This window comes from Mastomys coucha, unplaced genomic scaffold (assembly GCF_008632895.1).
Source record: "Mastomys coucha isolate ucsf_1 unplaced genomic scaffold, UCSF_Mcou_1 pScaffold21, whole genome shotgun sequence".
NCBI lineage: Eukaryota > Metazoa > Chordata > Mammalia > Rodentia > Muridae > Mastomys > Mastomys coucha.
The window spans coordinates 1,593,388-1,615,887 of NW_022196904.1; the positions used below are offsets into that span (position 1 = coordinate 1,593,388).

Genomic DNA, 22,500 nt, shown 5'->3' on the forward strand with positions numbered 1-22,500 from the left:
AAAAAAAAAAAAAAAAAAAAAAAAAACCACAAGAAATCATTTCACAGAAAGACCAAAAGAAGAGAAATACACACAAACACACACAGAGTACCACCACCAACATCAAAATAACAGGAACTAACAATAATTGGTCTCACATCAGTGGACTCAATTCACCAATAAAAAGACACAGGCTAACAAGTAGATGCGTAAACAAGATTAATCACTTTATTGCATACAAGAAATATACTTCAGCAACAAAGCAAGACACTATATCAGGCTAAAGGGCTGGAAAAAGACTTTGCAAAGCAAATGGACCCAAAAAACAAACCAGAGTAGCTATTCTAATATCTAATAAAATAGACTTTCAATCAAGAGTAATCAAAACATATGGGGAAGGACACTTAATATTTATCAAAGGAAAAATCCAACACGATGACATCTCGGCTCTGAACATCTATACTCCAAATGCAAAGGCACCCACATTTGTTTAAAAAAAAATATTGAAGCTTTAATCACACATTGAAACCTACACATTAATAGAGGAGGACTTGAATATACCACTCTCCCCAATGGACAGTTCACTGAAACAGAAACCAAACAGAAATAATGAAACTATCAGATGTTATGAACTAAATGGACCTAATAGATATCTACTGAACATTTCACCCAAACACAAAAAAATTATCTACTTCTCAACATCTAATGGAGCCTTCTCCAATATTAAGCATGTATACACACAGTCACAAAGCATGCTTCAACAGATACAAAAAGATTGAAATAACCCCTTGCATTTTATCAGATCATCATGGATTAAAGTTAGACTTCAACATCAGAAAGCCTTACAATCTTATGGAAACTCAACAACTCTATACTCGATGACCACTGGGTCAGAGAAGAAAGAAGGAAGGAAGGAAGGAAGGAAGGAAGGAAGGAAGGAAGGAAGGAAAGAAAGAAAAAAGAAAGGAAGGAAGGAAGAGAGAAAGGAGGAGAGAGGGAGGGAAGAGGGAGAAAGAGACAGAGAGAAAGGGAGAAAGAGAAAGAAAGAAAGAAAGAAAGAAAGAAAGAAAGAAAGAAAGGAAGGAAGGAAGGAAGGAAGGAAGGAAGGAAGGAAGGAAGGAAGGAAGGAAGGAAGCAAAGGCTTTCTGGAATTCAATGAAAATGAAGGCACAACATACCCAAACTTGTGGAACACATTGAAATCAATCCTAAGAGAAAAGTTCATAGCACAAAGTGCCTTCATAAAGAATTTGTAGAGATCTCATACTAACAACTAAACAGCACACATGAAAGCTCTAGAACAAAAAGAAGCAAGCACACCAAAGAGGAGTAGATGGCAGGAAATAATCAAACTCAGTGCTGAAATCAATCAATTAGAAACAAAGAGAACAACACAAAGAATCAACAAAACCAAGAGCTGGTTCTTTGAGAAAATCAACAAGATAAACAAACCCTTAGCCAAACTAACTAAAAGACAGAAACAGTATCCAAATTAGCAAATAACACATTATTAATACAAATTAACACATAACAACAAAGTGTGTAATTCAAAAAATTATTAGGTCTTAGTTCAAAAGCCTGTACTCCACAAAATTGGAAAATCATAATGAAATAGATGGTTTTCTAGATAAATACCACTTACCAAAGTTAAATTAAGATCAGGTAAACTATCTAAATAGTCCTATACCACTAAGGAAATAGAAGCGGTCATTAAAGATCTACCACCCCCCCCCCCAAAAAAGGCCCTAGGTCAAATGGTTTTAGCACAGAATTCTACCAGACTTTAAAAGAAGAACTGATTCCAATACTCCCAAAACTATTCCACAAATATGAACACTGCCAAACTCATTCTATGAGGCCACATTCACCCTGATACTTACACCACACAAAGACTAAAAAACAAACAAACAAACAAACAAAAAACAGAATTTCAGACCGGTTTCTCTTATGAACATCAATGCGAAAATACTCAGTAAGATACTCACAAACTGAATCCAAGAACACATCAAAAATATCATTCACCATGATTAAGTAGGCTTCATCCCATGGATGCAGGGATGGTTCAATACACAAAAATTCATTAGCAAACTCATTCTATGAGGCCACAGTCACCCTGATTCCTAAACCACACAAAGACTCAGCAAAGAAAGAGAATTTCAGACCAATTTGCCTTATGAACATTGATGCAAAATACTCACAAATTGAATCCAAGAACAGATCAAAAACACCATCCACCATGATCAAGTAGGTTTCATCCCGGGGATGCAGGGAAATACAAATAAGAAGGGAAACGGTCACAAAGTATGACAATTCGCAGATGATACAAGAGAATACATAAATGACCCCCAAAATCTACCACAGAACTCCAGCATCTAATAGACACCATCAGCAAAGTGGCTGGATACAAAATTATCTCAAAAAAATCAATAGTCTTCCTTTAAATAACAAGCAATAAGCTGAGAAAGAAATTAGGAAGACAACACCATTCACAATAGGCACAAATAATATAAAATATCTTGGTGTAACTCTAACCAAGCAAGAGTAAGACCTGTATGACAAGAACTTCAAGTCTCTGCAGAAGGAAATTTAAAAAGATATCAGAAATGACAGTAAATCTTTTTGAGTGTCAGGCTTATATTATTATCTCCTTACCTTTGAAGTCAGTCCTTAAAATCAATAAATTGACTATATCCGGGCACTGATCAATCAAAATTGACGGGTAGTTTGCTGGTTATAAGTATTAAACTATTATATTAGCATTCTTTGGTAAAGTTATTATGTATGTATATATTTGAGAAATTGGGATAGACAAAAAATATGTTTCTATAGCCCTCTATGTACTAGTCTGTGCAGAAAACACTACGTCAGCTGTCATGGTGAGCTCTGTGGTACCTGCAGTTGTAGTAGAAAATTTACCACTACAGAATATTTAAGAGACTTGAAATAATATCCTTATATCTATCAAGTTAAATTTGTAATTAGGCACTTTTCCTTTGCCTTGAGTGTCTTCCTTGGGAGTGAGAGCCTTGCCTTCAGCTTCTGGCACAATCACCAATGTTACCACTGTTAAATCCTTTAAACATGTTAAATGTATGCTCCATTTGGCAGTGAGAATGCCATTTGTGAAGGAGTGTTTTCTTAGATTACTTCTGTGTGTTTTTAAAAGTGAAATTGATTTTAAAGTATGACTATATAAATTATTTCCTCAGTTGTTAAATAATATCCATCTTATAATTTATAAATATAACAAAAATAGATATTTTTGAACTTAAAAAAAAAGATATCAGAAGATAGACAGGTCTCCCACGCTCATGGATTGATAGGATTAACATAGTAAAAATAGCCATCTTACCAAGAGCAACAGTGCAATGCCATCAAAATCCCAACACAATCCTTCACAGACCTAAAAAGAACAAGACTCAATTTCATATAGAAAAGCAAAAAACCAAGGATAGCTAACACAATTCTACAATAAAAGAACTTCCAGAAATATTAACATCCTACCATCACCAGCGCAATAGTAAGAAAAACACATGGTATTGGCCTAAAAACAAGCAGATTAATCAATAGAATCAAATCAAAGACACAGATATAAATCCATACACCTATGGATGCTTGATTTTTGACAAAGAAGCCAAAATTATGCAATGAAAAAAAAAACATCTTCAACAAATGGTGCTATTTTGACTGCATGTCTGCATGTAGAAAAATGCAAGTGGTTCCATACCATGCACAAAACTCAAGTCTGCATTGATAAAAGACCTCAACATAAAACCAGATCAACTGAACCTATAGAATAGAAAAATACACACAAAAAAAAAGCCAAGTGAATGCATTGACACATGAGACAACTTCCTGTGCAGAACATTGATAGCACAAGCACTAAGATTGACAATTAGTAAATGGGACCTCGTGAAATTGAAAATAAGGCAACAGAAGCTGAAGTGGAAACTTAAAGGTTCTTTGGAAAGTCAGTTGTGTTGGATGGTGTTTTGCTGGGGCAAATACATGAAGGAGTGTTTTCCTGAAGCAGATCAGGGAGAAAGGATGTTCTACTAAAGCAAGCACGTGAAAGGACTCATGATGAAGGATTCTTTGCAAACAACACACATGTATTGGTCCTCCTTACATTGTGTAGTTGAGCTCCATTTGTTGGGACTCCATAAAGAGAAATGCACCAAAAAAATTCTGGTTGTGTGCTACAGTTTCTTGCTGCTTCCATTGACTCAGACTGACTGGCAGAGTGATGTCAGCTGAGACAGATGCATGTGCTGAGGCAAGATACCTGGAGGATATATGATGTTTGGAAGGTATAAATAGGACTCGGTGGACAGTGATGAGGGCTGAGCTAGGCTTGCTGGTAGAGCTAGCTATGCAACCCTGATTGGTATCCAGTCTTTGCTGAAAGAGGCACAGCCAAGAACTTCTCCTGGCATTCCTCCCTGGTCCCTCCTGCTGACTTGTGCCAAGGTTGAGGCCTGGTTGTTCCTGCTAGGTAGTGCCCCCACTGCTGCTAACCTGACACTACCAAGATGAATTCCATGAAGTATTTGTGAGTGGATGGAGCTGTCACTGCTGACCTGTGAACTGAATTGCCAGTTTCCAGACAGTGCAGACAGAAACTGCTCCAAAGAACCCTTCCTAAACAGGTCCACTAATCCCAGCACTTGGGAGGCAGAGGCAGGCGGATCTCTGAGTTCGAGGCCAGCCTGGTCTACAGAGTGAGTTCCAGGACAGCCAGGGCTACACAGAGAAACCCTGACTCAAAAAAAAAAAAAAGTCCACTTTCCCACTCCCAGCCCCCTCCACCCCTGTAATCTTTCTTTTCCACTACCTCTGGGGTGGGTGATGGGCTAAAAGAGAGGTTAAAGCATTTAAGAACCATAATTAAAAAGTAGATTTTGAAAAAAAAACTGAAGTTACAGAACACTGTCAATAGAATGAAATGGCAGCCTACAAAATGGAAAAATATTTCCCCCAATTTCACATCTAACAGGGGGCTAATTTTCAAAATATATAAAGAACTCAAGAAACTAGACATGAACAAATCAAGTAGCCCAGCTAAAAATGGGGTACAGATCTAAACAGAGAATTCTCAGAGGAATCTCAAATGGCCAGGAAACACCTCAAGAAATGTCCAACATCCTCTGCCATCAGCAAAATGCAAATCAAAATGACTTTGATATGCCATACCTGTTAGAATGGCTAGGAGCAATAACACAAGTGACAGCTCATCCTGGTTAGAATGGAGAGCAATGGGAATACTCCTCTATTGCTGGTGAGACTGCAAACGTGTACATCCACTATGGAAACCAATATGGCAGAAAATTGGGAATAGATCTGCTCAGGAGCCAGCTCTACTACTCTTGAGCATATATACTCAACCAACAGTCCATCCTTCCACAAGGACATTTGTTCAACTATGTTCATAGTGGTTCTATTCTTAGTAGCCATAAACCGGAAGCAGCCTAGATGTTCTTCTGCCAAAGAATAGATAAAGAAAATGTGGTACATTTACACAATGGAGTATTACTCCATGGTTTAAAAAATGATTGTTGTGATCATAAAAAGAGAAAGAACTATAAGAATATGTTCTGACAAGGTGTAGAGGAAGGGGGTGCCTCAGCAGGCCCATGCCGAGGCATCCCTTCCCCCTGAGGGACCAGACACACACTGAAATAGTGTAGAAGAGAGTTTATTTAGAGCATGGGGAGGTGAGTTAAGAGTGTTGCAGAGGCAGAGAAAGGCAGAGAGAAGGCGAGAGTAGAGGAGTAGGAGCCGTCCATGACCACATGGAGAGGGGGGGAAGGGAATGGAGAGAGACAGTGAACAAAGGGGCAAGAGGTAAAGAAGAGAAGCAGGAGTAAAAGAGAGAGGGGGGAGCAAGAAGCCCTTTTTATAGGGCCAGGCCTACCTGGTCGTTGCCAGGGAACTGAGGGGAGGAGCATACCTGGCTACTGCCAGGTATCTGTGGAGGTGGAGTTTATATGGAATACCAACATTGATGTCATAAAATTTGCAGGCAGGTGGATTGAACTAGAAAAGAATCACACTGTATGAGGTAACTAAGACCCAGAAAGGCAAATATGGTATGTACTCACTTAGAAGTTGATATTGCCTGTTAAGCAAATGATAATCATGCTCAAACCCAGACCCAGAAAGACTAAATAATAAGGAGGGCTCTGGGAGGGGACATATGGATCTCCCTGGGAACAAGAAATGGAATGGATTTTAATAGTGGACTAGAAGCTGATGAGGATGCAAATAGAAGGCATCAGGTGAGAAGAGGGATGGAGTAAAGATTATGGGAAGAGATGACTGGATTTGGAGGGCATTTGGGGCTGATGGGAAAACCTACTGCAGTAGAAACTCCCTGAAATCTATGAGGGTGACCCTAATGAGGACTCCTAGTAATGAAGAATATGGGGCCTGAACCAATCTTCTGTATCCAAGTAAGGTTTCCAATAATGGGATGACAACACCAACCCAGCCACAACCTTTAACCTATAATCTGTCCTGCCTGCAAAATGTGCTGGGCCAATGGTGGCACAGAACTTGTGGGAGTGTCCAACCAATGACTAGTCTAATTTGGGATTCAAGCTATAAGAGGGAGCCTATGCTGACACTGTCTGGATGACCAGGATCTGGAGGCCTAAAGTAGAATCAAACATGGCCAAAGGAAGGAAAGAAGGAAGGAGGGAAAGAGAGAAAGAGAGAAAGAGGAAGGGAAGAAAGGAGGGAGGGAGGGAGGGAGACAGGGAAGCAGGGAGGCAGGGAGGGAGGGAATGAGTGAGAGAATGAAGGGGGGAAAGGAAAAAGAAAGAAAAGAGAAAAAGTCAATGTATTCTGCTATCTGCATAGATCAGTGCCTATTCCAGTTATCATCAGAGAAGCTGTCTCCAGCAGCTGATGGGAGCTTATACAGAGACCCACAGCCAAACATTAGGCAGAAATAAAGCCTAGATTGGAGGTCTCCATCTGTTCCCTTCCCCTCAGAGTTCTAGGAACCCTGTGAAAGAGAAAAAGGAGGAATTGTAAGAGCCAGAGACGTCGAGGTACCAGGACAGCCAGGTCTACACAATCAACTAAGCATAGACTCATGGGAGTTCATTGAGACTGGAGCAGCAGCCACTATGAGTCTGTATGAGTCTGTACCAGGTCCTCTGCATTTATGTTATGGTTGTGTAGCGTGGTGTTCTTGTAAGATCCCTAATAATGGGAGTGGTAGTAAATTCTACTCTTTTGCTGGCTCTTAGTATCCTTTTCCTCCTACTGGCTTACCTCACCTAGCCTTGATGTGAGGATTTGTGTCTGGTGTTATTGTATCTTGTACCATGCTCAGTAAATGCCCCTGGGAAGCCTGCTCTTCTCTGGGGGTGGGAGGATGTATCTGGAAGAGAGATTAGGTGGGGGAAAACTGAGAGGAGTAGAGAGAGGAGAAGCTGTGTTATATCAGAGAAGAATAAATAAAATTTTTAAATAATTTAAAAATTAAAAAATTAGGAAAGGGAGGAGAAACATTATTGAAAGTTGCAAGGGAGAAAGGCTAAGTCAGTTATAGAGGCAAGCCCAACAGAATAATGTGATTTTTTTTTTTGACAGAAAAGTTTAAAACTAAAGAGGCCTGGGGATACATATTCCAAGTTCTGAAAGAGCACAACTGTCAGCCCAGATTATTATACCCCAAAAAGCTATCCATTAAAATTAAGAGATCCAGCTGTGATGGCGCATGCCTTCATTCACAGCACTTGGGAAGCAGAGGCAGGCCAATGAGGCCAGCCTGGTCTACACAGTGAGTTCCAGGCCAGCCAGAACTACATAGTGAGAACCTGTCTCACAATAATAAAATAATAATGATAATAATAATAATAATAATAATAATAATAATAATATCATCATCATTATTAAAGAAGTGAAATATGTCTGTGATGCCAACATTAGATATGAATACTAAGACAGCGCCCTACAGATCATACTGGGAAAAATACTTCAGTCTGAAAAGATAAATAAAGACACTCAAGAAGACAATAAATAAATAGTACCAAAAGAGTCAAAAGATATCTAAGGAAACATTTCAAAATCAACAAAGTGACAGGAATTAAAAACCTTACTTTTAATAATAACTCTTTTCAAAAGTCTTAGTTCCCACAGTAGAAATGCACACTAGGGGCTGTAGAGATGGCTCGGCAGTTAAGATCACTTGTTCTTGCAGAGGACCTGGTTCCATTCCCAGCACACACAATGTGGCTCACAACCATCCACAACTCCAGTTCCAGGTGATCTGATTCCCTTTTATTATAGCCTTTGCAGGCACCAGACATACACATGGTGCACAGACAAACATGCCAACAAGACATTCATATATATAAAATAAATATTTAATAGAACTATAGAATATACATTTTTTCATAGCAGCCGATTGTGATGGGGTGCAGTGGGTGGCTAGGAGTATGGTCACAGGTGTGGGGAGGGCACCTTGCTGAAGTGAGCAACTGGAGCAAAGGGTCCCAGATGAGGTAGGAGGGGTCAGAAGAAAGCCCATGGTGCTGCGATATGGGGTTGGCACGCCCAGATTTGCCCTCAGTTCCTCTGAAAGGAGTGGAGTCTGTGGCAGCTGGTGTTGAAAGTGTAGAATGATCCAAACGGAAAACTCTGGAAGTTTAAATTCTCTGGAAAGGAAGTGGCAGCAAGGAGTTCCTCAGCCCTTCGTGGCCACAGTGACTGGAGCAGAGCAGGAGGAGCCAGCATCTTGAGACAGAGCGTGTGTCCATCCTGGAAGTCGGGAGTGACTGGCCACCCTCTAGCAGCTGGGCTCTGTCCCACCTAGTGGTGTCACAGGAGTGAACACACAGGCCACATGCTAGTGCACTGTAGGAAGGAGGTAGCCATTGGAGAAATGCACATTCAAACTGCTTTGAGCTTCCATCTCAACCTGGTCAGAATGGCTATCGTAAAAAGTAAAAATAAATAAGTAAAAATTTATAAAGATAAAATAGTGTTGGTAATGATGGTCTGGGGAAGACTTTTATTTTCCATTAATTTATTTATTTATTTATTCATTCATTTTACATCCCAATCCCAGCCCATCTTCTCCTCCAAGTCCCCCCCCCAACACAACCCCTCCACCCCCAATATTCCCTTGCCCTACTCCTCTAAGAAGAGCAAGGCCTTTTCTGAATACCAACCCACCCTGGGACTTCAAGTCACATCACTTCAGGACTAAACACAACCTATCCCACTGAGACCAAACAAGGTAACCAAGTTAGGGAAACAGGGTCCACAGGCAAGCAACAGGATCAGCGACAGCCTTAGGGAGGACTTTTATTTACTTCTTTTAGCAATGTAAACTTGTGCCTGCAATATATAATTCAGTGCGAAGGTGCCTTAAAGGTTAAAAATGGAATTAGCACTAATATTATCAAGCAACTGTAAACTCTGAATGACATATCCAGAAGAAAGAAGAGCCTCTTTTTCTTTTACATGCGTTCTGACTCTGCTGACCGGCACCCTACTACTTTGCCATTCAAGGAAAAGAAACGGGGTTCAGAGGCAAAACATAGTTTACAGAATAAGGCCAAATGAGCTAAAGCCTGACAGTGCATTTACCTCAGCTCTGTCTCATGGATGAAATATGGTCAAGGAGCAGAACACACTAAGAAGGCCAGACTCCACTCAGGTAAAAACAGATGGGGGTGGGGGGAATCCAGAACCTCATCCATATCTCAGGAGGAAACCTGTGTGTTAAGTGTCCCCCATCCTCTGTGTTGATGGGTGCAATGTCCAGGTGTCTTGTTAGCATTAACAACCCTCAGATAATTCACAAGTTATGAATGGGAAGCTGGTATGGTCTCATTTCAGGACCAGCAGAATATTCGTCACACTCCTCTCATGCTATTCCCAGCCAAACTCAAGAGATCCCAGGGCTAAAATGGAGGAGACTCACCACAGTGAGTTCAGATCCTCTGTTCCTGGAAAAAAAAAAAACACTGAAATAGAAAAGGACCTCTTGAGAGATGTCTATCCTGTAATATACTGGTCCAAACCACAGAGCCCAGTGCAAGAGATTAGGTTCAGACAGAGAGGCCGGTGCCAGGAATGTAGCCACCTAACAAGACTTCACAGAAAAAGATCCTCCTGAGAGGAGCACTGTTGAATTAATACTTAAGTAATGAATCCCAGTGCAGAGTTGCTACCCACCTCAATGGTTTAGGCTCCCAAGTGAAAGACACACACACACACAGCTATATATACTTTCTTTATTGGATATTTTCTTTATTTACATTTCAAATGTTTTCCCCTTTCCAGGTCTCCCCTTCAGAAACCCCCTATCCCATCCTCCCTCCCCCTGCCTCTATGAGGGTATTCCCCCCACCAACCAACCCACTCCCATCTTCCTGCCCTGGCATTCCCCTACACTGGGGCATAGAACACCCTCAGGCCCAAGGGCTTCTCTTCCCACTGATGTCCAGCAAGGCCATCCTCTGCCACATATGCAGCCAGCACCATGGGTCACTCCATGCGTATTCTTTGGTTGGTGCTCCAGTCCCCAAGAGCTCTGGGGGGTGGGAGTTCTAGCCTGTTGACATTGTTGCTCCTTGCATGGGGCTGCAAACCCTCTCAGCTCCTTCAGTCCCTTCTCCAACTCCTCCACTGAAGACCCCCTAGTTCAGTCCAATGGTTGGCTGTGGCCATCCACCTCTGTATTTGTTAGACTCTGGCAGAGCCTCTCAGGAGACAGTCATATCAGGCTTGCATCAGCAGGCACTTGCTGGCATCCACAATAGCGTCTGGGTTTGATGACTATATATGGGATGGATCCCCAGGTGGGGCAGTATCTGGATGGCCTTTCCTTCAGTCTCTGCTCCACACTTTGTCTCCATATTTCCTCCTGTAAGTATTTTGTTCACCCTTCTAAGAAGCACTGAAGCATCCACATTTTGGTCTTCCTTCTTCTTAGGCTTGATATGGTCTATGAATTGAACCTTGGGTATTCCAAACTTTTGAGCTGATACACACTTATCAGTGAGTACATACCATGAGTTCTTTTGTAACTGAGTTACCTCACTCAGGATGATATTTTCAAGTTCCATCCTGTGAATTTCATGAAGTCATTGTTTTTAATAGCTGAGTAGTATTCCATTGTGTAAATGTACCACATTTTCTGTATCCATTCCTCTGTTGAGGGATATCTGGGTTGTTTCCCACTTCTGGCTATTATAAATAAGGCTGCTATGAATATAGTGGAACATGTGTCCTTGTTACATGTTGGAGCATCTTCTAGGTATATGCCTATGTGTCTCTCTGGTGCTGCCTATGGCTGAGGCTCTCTGCTGCTGATGCCTGGAGCTGCACAGCATGTTAGTTAAAAAGAGGCAATGCATAAGAGAGATATTTTATTATAGGAAAGAGAAAATAGGCCACTCATGTGGAGAAAAAGAAAGGAAAGGAAAGAGAAGAAGAGAGAGAGAGAGGAAAGAAAGGAAGCAAGAGAGAACGAAGAACAAGAGAGAGAGGAAGAAGGCAAGAGGGCAAGAGAGAGGGGAGGGGGAAACCGCCTCTTATATTGTGTGAGGCATGGCTATCTGTCTGTGGGGTGGACCATGCCTGGCTGTGGTCAGGTTACTGGGGGTAAGGTCCAGCTAGAATGCTGGGAGCTTGAGGCATTGTCTACCTGAAAGAACACACATCTCCTGCGGGAGCAGCTGTGAGAGGCTGTGACTGAAACAGGGGCCAAGGACCCAGGAGTTATAGCCGAACTCCTTCCACCCCTTGCAGGCAGAAACTGCCCACTGGGGCTCCAGGTTACTAGACTGGGCCTAGGTTGCCTGAACAGACCACTGCCCCACACCCAGAAGTAGTATAGCTGAGTCCTCAGGAAACAGCCAGACTGATTTCCAGAGTGGTTGTACCAGCTTGCAATTCCACCAACAATGGAGAAGTGTTCCTCTCTCCACATCCTTGCCAGCATCTGCTGCAACCTGAGTTTTTGATCTTAGCCATTCTGACTGGTGTGAGGTGGAATCTCAGGGTTGTTTTGATTTGCATTTCCCTGATGACTAAGGATGTTGAACATTTCTTTAGGTGCTTCTGAGCCATTCAGTATTCGTCAGTTGAGTATTCTTTGTTTAGCTCTGTACCCCATTTTTTAATAGGGTTATTTGGTTCTCTGGTGTCTAACTTCTTGAGTTCTTTGTATATATTGGATATTAGCCCTCTATCTGATGTGAGATTGGTAAAGATCTTTTCCAAATCTGTTGGTTGCCATTTTGTCCTATTGACAGTGTCCTCTGCCTTTGCAATTTTTAAGCAGCACAATAACTGGGTGATTGTCTAGCCTCCCTGTTGTTAGAATCTACCTCCCGCTGACGATTCTGAGTTACTACTTACTAATCTCTGTGTTCCATCTTAGCTGCTCCAGACCTATTTGTTCACCCTCTGGGCCATGCATTCTTGGCCCAGAGCTCAGGGTGCTCTCCTTGCTTCTCTACCACATGGCAGCCTCTGTCTTTCCTCTCTCCACACTCTCCTGAGGCATGGCAGATCTCCTTCCTGTCCTCCCAGTCCCAAGCAGGGGAAATCCTAAAATTTCCCCCTCTGTCTGTTCCCTCCACCCCAGCTATTAGCAGTTGCATCTTTATTTACCAATCAGAACCAACTGGGGGCAAGTTCCCAGAAGCTATATGCAGACCCTCTTGTGCAAAATTTTTTGGGGAACATAATTAGCATTCATAACCCAGATTATGAATCTGAGTGCTATATTCATCATCTTTTGTCTAATAATGATGACCCCTGTATCACTTAACAAGTCCAAACATCCAAGTAACCATGGGGCACTTGGCAGTTAGTTCTTCATGCCAGATCTCCACACACACAGCACTGAGAACTGGCAACCCAGTCAGCACAGAGGGTCACATCCATGGGATAGAGTAGACTGGAGCCCAGAACCCCTGTCAAGATGGTAACATCTCATATAAAACAAGAATAGGGAGTTCCTCTTTGCACAAGAACTGGCTTTGCCCTCTCAATTCTCCTCTCAAAACTCTAAGGACTTTTAGCCACAGATATGTGAGGTTTGTGATGCTGTCCCTGGCCTCTGCATATTTGATGTAGGAAACTTGTGGGAGGTACTACAATGAGATGCAGCTGGACAGCACAGAATGTAAATGTGGAATCCACCATACAGGTAGACGACTCTGGGTAGAGCACAGGAAGACACTGAATATGAGAACATGGAAAGTGAGACATTCCTGTAACCATCTAACGACACAAATTCCCCTAAGAGAGTTCTTCAGTATTCTTTTTGTTCTGTGTGTATGTTGAGCAGAGAGCAGAAGGTGTCTGGTTCTCTAGAGGCTGAGCTGCATGCAGTTATGAATACCTGATGTGGAAACTTGAAAGCAAGCCCAGGTTTTCTGAATGAACAGCAAATGCTCTTCATGTGAGATGTACATCAACACTTCCTCTTTTGTGTAATTGATGGTGGGGTGAACATAACACTTCTTGAGGGAACAGTTCTGTGACATTAAATACATTCACTCTGGATGAGAATTCCTGGAAAGAAGCTAGACTGTATCTTAACTAGGGTTTCTATTGCTGCAATAAAACGCCATGACCAAAAGAAAGTTGGAGAGGAAAGGGTTTACTTGCCTTACACATCCACATTGTAGTCCATCACCAAAGGAATCTAGGAATGATGCTGGCTGGCTTGTGACATCATGCTTATTCAGATCTATTATACATTCCAGGACTACCTGTCCAGGGAATGGTGTCACTCAAAGTGGACTGAACCCTTCCACATCAATTAACAATCAAAACAATCCCTCACAGACATGCTTACAGGCCAACCTGACCTGGGAAATCCTTCAATCAGAACTCATTTCTCTAAGCTATGTCAAGTTGACAGCTAAAGCCACTAAGACGGTCCCTGTTGTGATTTGAATGTGAAATATGCACATACATTTGAACATTCGGTTCCCAACTGGTGTTCTTGTTCGAGATGTAGTAGAACTCTTAAGACATAGGTCCCAGCTGACAGATAAGCCACTAGAGTACAGCTTGGAGGTTACATCTTAGCTCATAAACAAGCCACAGTAAGCTCTTCCCACAATGAAGGACTGATATTCCTTCATATTCACATTTTTTGCTTCTTTCCTGTCCCCAGAGAATCTGAGTTACCCTTTCATCACGAGGTACACCAATGGACATAGACAATGAGTGGGTGTCTAAATCCTATAGAGAACACAGGCCAGCACCTTCGGCCCTCACTATCTTTTTCTTGTAATGTCAGGAGCTCACTAGGGTCTCACCATAGCAGAGGAGAGGAACTTAGCAAACTGTAGTTTCTGTAGGTGTTCCTGCAGGCCTTCCACTCAGAGTCCACCATAAGGTTGGCCTGAAAGAGCCCTTGTCTGAACTGAGATTTCAGGCCCTGGGTAAAATTCATGTTACACTCCCAGGACAGAAGACACATATCACACCATATCTCTGCATTGCACGATGATCTTCTTATGGATATCGTAGAGCAGCTGATCAGAACTGAAAATCTGTGGCTTTTTGTACGCTCCTAGAGAAGAAGAAAGTCAAAGTAAATCAAAGAGATGCAACCTCTCATCACATTTAACCCCTACACTCTCTCAACTCCCCTGGAAATGAGTTCTCAACATGGCCACCATAAGACTGCCATACCCATGCTGTGACATCCTCCATTACACCCTTGCTGCAATCCTCATTCTTCGATGAAGACAGCAAGCATGTCTGCCTTGCAGGCCTTTGCATGTTCTGCCCCCACATCATGGTGTGCTCTTCCCCTGACACACTCCGTAGCTCAGTAACTGCCCTCTTAGAAGAGGGTTTTTGTATCTGCTGGCTTTTCCAGCCACACCCAAGTTCCTGAAATAATGACTCTGAGACTTCATATTTCATGAGTAAATGCCTAGGCTGTAAGCTTGGACTTGTTCCCCAACTAGCTCATAACTTAATCAACCGTATATTTTATCCTATAAATGTCACACCACTGGTTACTCTTCTCCGTTTATGTGTCTGTCTCCATTAGTGGTTGGGGAAAATCCCTTTCTCACACCCGACTCTATTCCAGAATCTTTTCTCCCTGCCAGAACTCCCACCTTCTATTTCCTGCCTAATACAATAGGCCAACAGCTTTTTTATTGACAGGTGATGCTTCCACACAGAACACAGGAGATTATCCCTACAGGTGTTCCTTCCCATTGCACTAATAAAGTACCACCATCCCTCTCTACTTCATAACCTTGCTCGGCTTTTCTTCAATAACACTAATCACCAAGTGACAGCATAGCCTATACTCTGTTTTTGGTTTGGTTTGGTTCTCTCTTTCCCCAGTAGAACAAGTATTCATTAAAATCTCTATAACGAGACTGAGGAGATGGCTGAGTTCATATACATGTATGTATAAATGCACACACATGTATACACATACAACAGAAATTAATGAATCAGTTAGTTGAGACAAGTCTTGCCAATATGATATGATGTGAAAAGAGTAAGATGCAGAGGGCAGTGACCCACAAAATAACCATCTTATGAGACCAAGAGCACCCAAAACTATGTGTTGAGAGCTAGGCCAATCCAAGGCTTCTCAGAAGCCCTCAAAAATAGGAGAAAAGGAACCTAGCTCTGTGTCCTTGCCTAAGGATGGACTTACAAAGGTAAACAGGGTTAGGGACGGGGCTTCAATGGAATTAAGATTTTGGTTCCTGGGAACTCAGCTTTTCCCCTTGAAGAGACATGGCATTATCAGTCACAAAGCCACTATGTGCTTAGTCTGTAATTCTCTTGAGATATCCTGTGTTCCTTTTGTAACTCATGGCTTGGTTATCCTCCTGACTCCATCCCTTTGTGTGACAGTTTCTGCTGACTTTGTCCGACTTCTCCCCTGCAAATACTGTATAAGATGCTGTGCTTCTTGATAAGGTTGCTTGGAATAAGACATAACTTGTACAAGACAAGACCCCAAGCTTTCTCCTCTTCTCTACCTTCTATCCTCTTTATCTTATGATCTCCTGCTCCTCATTCTCAGGACCCTGCCACCGAAGAATGAGCCACTGTTCTGGGTCAACTACATGTAATAGAGTCCCTACAGATGTTATAAAAGAACCTAAAAGCACGTGAGTGGTAAACATGGGTCACAGTGAGGGTTCCCTTGGGTCCCAGGGAGAAACAAGCTCCTACACTGTTATGCACATGGGTGTTCATCCCAAAAATAAAGATGTGCACAAGAAAAAAATCTCTTTATGAATCAGTCCATCATCCTGTGCCTTTTACAGTGCTTCAGTCTCCTGGGATTTCACCCATCATGTGAGCAGTTACACTACCCCTACTCATAAAATGTCCCTAGATATTGCCATAGGAACCCTGTGAAGCAAATCACGCCCCTCCCCTGCTGAGGACAAAAGGAATCTAGTTCTATTTAAGAACTAGGACTCACTCTAAGAGGAAGTTCCCAGCTGCAGACTTGAATGTCACTCCGACAGACACCTGACAACTTCCTAATGTTGTTATCTTTCATCCTATGAGCCTCCCTGCTGCCGGATGGTCAGCTAAATTGATGACCAGCAACTTCCTGACCCAGCTAAACTCACTCCACAAAAACCTCCCACTTCCTGTTTCTCCCGTAAACCCAGCAATGTGGCTGCTCAGCTGCATTTAGTACGCGTCTCAGCCGTCTCTTTGCCTGGTGTTTCTGTAGCATCCTGTAACATGGTGTTTCTGTGGATCCTAACTTTTCCCCATTCTCCCTACGGTCACAACTTTAAGCTATCCTTCAAAGACTCACCTCCCCTAGGAAGCCAGTTCTGATGGTCCCAAGCTGCATGTTCTGTGAGGACAAAACCTCAGAGCCTGATCTCCTCATGCTAGCTGGGGCCCCCGGAGCATCAGAAATGACTGTTTGCTTGTTTTCTATGTTCCTGATGGAATCTTGGAGTCTATTTGGCCTTTTGCAGAATTCCTGTCCCAGGACTACCTTTGCACTCTTCACACCAAACCTATCAAACCAGAGCCTAGGCTTTCTCACAGCTTCACTCCACTTCACTCCATTCCAACCTGGCACTCCATTCCAGGTCTCAGTGTTTCTCTACCCAATGACCTCAGAGTCAGGCTACAGAGAACTAAGATGGCCCATGCACCCCAGAAATGCTAAAATTATTCAAATGAATCTATATGAACCCCATTTATTCTACTTTTCCCATAAAACCACAACAAAGGATCCTGACCCTGCCTCCCTCTCCCTTCTCTCTTCCCTCTCTCCTCTCCTCTCTCTCCTCCCTCTGCCCACTCTCCTCCCTCTCCTCCCTCTCCTCCCCCCTCTCCTCTCCCCTCCTCCCTCTCCCTTCCTGTCTCTTTTCTCCTCTTTCCTGCAGCCAGCCCAACCTCACAAGGCATAGCTCTCCTCCATAATAACTCTCCCTCCTTGTCCTTCATCCCCAATCCTTTGGCCTCACCACAGCAGAGCACTAATAAAACCTGTACTCAATGCACCCCAGCATTACCCAACAAACAGTCATATGGAATCCTCCAGTTGAAAAGGTATTGAGCTGTACTGCAGCTTCCTCATCTGAAACAATCACCTCCAGGAGGTCACTGGGATCTGACCACTTGTGGAACAATTAACAGAAGCAAGGCATGAGTAGGCCCAGGAGACAAAGGATATACTAAAGTCTTCCTGGCATTCTTGGATAAAATTTGGAAATAAGATAAGGTTTTCTTCTTTAAACAGAAGAAATGGTCTTAGGTGTTTGGCAAAAGACAATGAAAGGTCACAGTTCTTCTTTAGGCAGAGATTCTCAACCTGTGGGTTGTGACCCCTTTGAGGTCAAATGACCCTGTCCCATAGGGTCACATATCAGATAGCCTACAAAAAGGATGTTTACATTATGATTCTTAACAGTAGCAAAATTACAGTTATGAATTAGCAATGAAATAACTTTGTGGTTGTGGGTCACTACATCATGAGGAACTGTATTAAAGAGTCAAAGCATTAGGAAGGTTGAGAACCACTGTTGTTGAGGTTTGGTCTTTTGCTATGTATTGTAGCGCTAAATACTGGCCCCCAAGGCCTGGTTACCCCCAAGGATGAGAGAATGTGCACATTGACCCAAGTGACACTAAGTGACCTTGCCTCCCAAGTTATCCCTGACTAGTAAATAAAGATGCTGACGGCCTATAGCTGGGAAGGTGATAGGTGGGGTTTGGCGGGGGTGGGGAGGGGCTGGGCTTGGGGTCAGAGGCAGGAACCATGAGGAGAAGAGAAAAGGTAAAGAGAAGGAAGACACCATAGGTTAGGTGAGTCAAGAAAGCATGGCCATGAGGGCTGGCCAATTGAAGTTAAGAGCAGCCATGACAGAACATGGCAAATTATAATTCAGGGTTATTGATGGAGAAATAGATTATAGCTTAAAGGGTAGATATCTGCCCAGCTGATCTACCTCATCAAAGTTTATTATAAATATAAAAGTTGTGTGTCTTTTATTGGGAATTGAATGATCAAAGCTGGGGTAGAGAGCCCAACTGAGATTAAATGTTTTCTACAACACACTCTCATAAAGGGACTATAGCACTTGGCAGGGCAGAGAGGCTGGGTTTGTTCTTGTAGACACCTTGTAGAAAGAGAAAAAAACCTAGTGTCACAACAAAGTCATACAATAGTGCAGAGATAGGTTTGGACTGGAGGAGCATTCTTCTCTTTCCAAGCCAGGCTGAGACACTCCCAAAGAGGTCCTGTTAAACTACAAATATCAGGAATGCTACCAGAGGCTGGTCTAGGTCTGGAGGGATAAAATCATTGTGTCCTTTTGTTTTGTTTTGTTTCTAAAGATTTGTTATTATGTATGTGTATTTGTGGGGTTGTGGGTGTGGGTGTTGTTCCTGTGAAGGCCAGAAAAGGATGTGGAGCCCTGGGTTCAACCCCCAGCACTGCATTAATCTGGTATGGTGATGCACATTTGTATTTCTAGTACTCAGGAGGTAAAGGCAGGATAATCAAAGATCCTCAGCTACACAGGAAGTTCAAGTCCAACCTGGGCTACATGGGAGCCCATGTGGAAAGCAACTGAGACAGTAACAGAAGGATAAAGAGGTGATATGCCTTGTGTCTCAGCTGGGGTTTCATTGCTCTGAAGAGACACCATGACCATGGGAACTTTTATAAAGGACAACATTTAATTGGGGCTGGCTTACAGGTTCAGAGGTTCAGTCCATAATCATCAAGGCAGGAGCATCGCAACATCTAGGCAGGCATTTGCTAGAGGAGCTGAGAATTCTACATCTTGTTCTGAAGGCAAACTGCAGAAGACTCCAGGCAGCTAGGAAGAGGATCTCAAAGCCCACCCCCACAGTGACATACCTACTCCAACAAGACTATACCTACTCCTAATAATGCCATTCTATTCAAACCACCACACCGTGTCAGAAACAGAGCCTCAGAGATATGAACAGGATGGTGGCCACTCTACTCTAGCCAGTTAGAATGGCAATAGATGTTAGATCTTTAGTGGACAGCGGTTGCATTGCTGAAGAAGACTTCTACCTTATTCTGGAAGCCTGTGGGGTTTTATTGTGCTGTAATGATGAGTGACTGCCTACTAGCTCCAGGTCATACTGAGTTGTCCCTGGAGGTCCACCACAGAAAGTGAACAGGGAACGTCCCTGGGCAACCATAGGACTCAGCATTGCCCAGATGGACAGCTAAGGAAGAGTCCCTAGAAGAAAGACAGCTCTGACAGTCACAGAACTAATAGACAGGTTAGGGCCAGGGCTCAGTTGGTAATCTACCTGTTTAGCATGCATGAGAGCCCATGTTCAGTCCCCAGTGTCACATTAACTGGGCACAGTGTCACTCTAGAACAGCAGTTCTCAACCTGTGGGTCTCAACCCCTTTGGAGGCCACATATCACATATCCTGAAAATCAGATACTTATGTTATGATTCATAACAGTAGCAAAATTATAGTTATGAAGTAGCAATGTAATAATGTTATGGTTGGAGTCACCCCAACATGAGAAACTGCTTTAAAGGGTACAGCCTTAGGAAAGTTAGGAATCATTGCTTTAGAGGTAAGATGATCAGAAGTTTGAGGTTATCTTAGGCCTCTGCGTCCCACATGTGCTATGGCATACACATATGCATAAATGTATTTTTTAATTTTTAAGAGTTCAAGGTTATCTCCATCTATGGTAGTGAGTTTGAAACCAGTCCCGTGATGGACTCCTAACCCTCTGGAACCATAATCCCAAATAAACTTCTTCTTCTTTTAACTTTGTATTGAGTCTTTGTGAATTTCACATCATGCACCCAGTCCCACTCACCTCCCCATCCCTTCCTACCTGCCCTTCGCCCTTACAACCTCCCCGCACACACAAAAACAAAACAAAAAAATATAAAAATAAAAACATCTCATCATGGAAGCTGTAGTAGGTTACAGTGTGTCACACAGTATATTCTTTGTCCACACATCTTTACTTGCAAACGTTCACTGCAATGAAACTCTTTCTTCTACGCGTTGCTTTGGTCATAGTGTTTTATCACAGCCACAGGAAGGTAAGCAATACACTCCCATTCGCGGTTCTTCACAAGCATCTCTTGTAGAGCTCTGAGGGAGACGCATCCATTGTGTCACTCCTGTCTATGTCTATGGGCTCTGCTTTTTCAATGGTCTACATATGGCTTGAGCATGTTCTCAGAGGTTGGTGTGAGGGGAGTTTGGTCCTCGATGTGCTGAAATCAAGATAATGGAACCAGTCAGAGATAGAACCCAGATGGAGGTGTTAGAGCACTGAAAGTGTTGTCACTCCCTGATAGGGCAATAAAACTCACTGGTTCACCAAGCTGCACTCCAATGGTATACTTACTTCGGTCTATCATCTGCTGCCTATCTGGGGTAAGTACACATTTCTTCACATCTCCTCAGGAAGAATGTCACACACCATTCCTGGATTAAGGTTTAAAGACAAATTCATCATGCCTCAGATGCCTAGGAGGTATATTACACTGAATCAGGACACACAGGTCCAAGTGTACACTTGGGTACCATGTTCCCTGCCACATGGCTGCCTTCATGTGAAGGCAAAAGACCTGTGACATCTCAGTTTCACCTGACATCATTTGATGTGAATAACAGGGTACTATCTGAGTGGCTATATTCATCCACTTTCCATTACTGTAATGAGACATATGAGGCTAGATAGTTTATCTAGATCACACTTTTGAAAACTGAAAGTTCAAACTCAGGCAGCTCCAGCAACTTAGTCTCTTATGAGGACCTGAGATCATCGTGGGAGTGTGTGCAAGAGGGAGATGTCACATGGTATAGAATGCATGAGGTCCTAGGTTGAATCCCATCAATAACCAAAAAAAAAAAAAAAAGAAAGAAAGAAAGAAAAGGTTGCTAGTGTGCTAGTATGGTAGTTTATACCTGTAATCCCAGTATTCATAAGACTTAGGCAGAAGGAATGCCACAAGTTTGAGGCCAACCTAGGGCTACATCCTGAGTCCCAAGCTAGCATATAGTACAGAGTAAGACCATCTCAAGAAATAGAAGAAAACAAGAAGCCTGAGAGAAGGAAATTACTCAAGACCCAGAAGAACTCCAAGTCCCTCTGAGAGCATCAACACTTCCAATAATCCACTAAGTGCCTCCACTCCCATCGTTTTCACATTAGCACACTGAGGACCAATGCTTCCCCAGGCCAACCCCTAGGAACATGTTCAAGGCATATGCAAACCACTTATCTTAGTTAGGTCTTCTATTGCTGTGAAGAGACACCATGACTATTCCAACTCTCATAAGGAAACATTTAACTGAGCTGGCTTACAGTTGAGAGGTTTCGTCTACTATTGCCATAGCGGGAAGCATGGCGACACACAGGCAGACATGTGCTGGAGGAGCTGAGAGTTCTATATTGAGACTGACGGTAAGCAGGAAGAAAATGAGACACTGGGCCTGGTTTGATCATGAGACGTCAAAGCCCATCCCCAGTGACATAGTTCCTCCAACAAGGTCACACCTACTCCAACAAGGGCACACTTCCAATAATTCTACTCCTTTATGGGACCATTTTTTTCAAACCACCACACCACAGGAACAGCAATCTCCACCAAAGCCTCCAAGACAGGGGGCGATGCCATGGGCAGTGTACCATGGAAGAGTTTCCTTAGAGTTCTAAGATGCTTTTGAAAAGCCAAGGTGGGAGCCCAGCATTGTATGGTTCATCTGTAATCCCAGAACAAAACTAGAGAGAGGAAGAGGGAGGGAGGGAGAGGGGGGAGAGAGAGAGGAAGGGAAGCAAAAAGAGATGAAGATTCCTGCCTCTGTTCATTGACATTTGCACAAGCCTGGATTTTCTGGTTACATGCACCTCAAAAAACACAATCTGGTTCTATGAGAGTCTTACTATGCAGTCTAGATGGCCTTGAACTCATACCAATCCTTTCTTGGCCTCCCAAGGCTTATAGGCATGTGTCTTGACTCCCACATAACTTGATTGATCT

At 42.9% G+C, this 22,500-nt stretch overlaps 1 protein-coding gene across 3 annotated transcripts in view; it reads right to left on the bottom strand.

Moving 5' to 3' along the window:
• Positions 1–13,602: 13,602 nt before the first annotated feature.
• Rdh13 (retinol dehydrogenase 13) overlaps positions 13,603–22,500 on the bottom strand; it is a 30,569-nt gene continuing 21,671 nt past the window's right edge. The window contains exons 8-9 of one of the 3 annotated variants that reach the window (XR_004122870.1): positions 20,473–20,727; positions 13,603–14,542 (exon numbers count right to left, since the gene is read on the bottom strand). The gene's annotated coding sequence lies outside the window, so the exon portion shown is untranslated. Of the gene's footprint in view, positions 14,543–20,457; positions 20,728–22,500 lie in introns of those variants that run through there. The other 2 variants (XR_004122871.1, XR_004122869.1) reach the window with 2 other exon arrangements.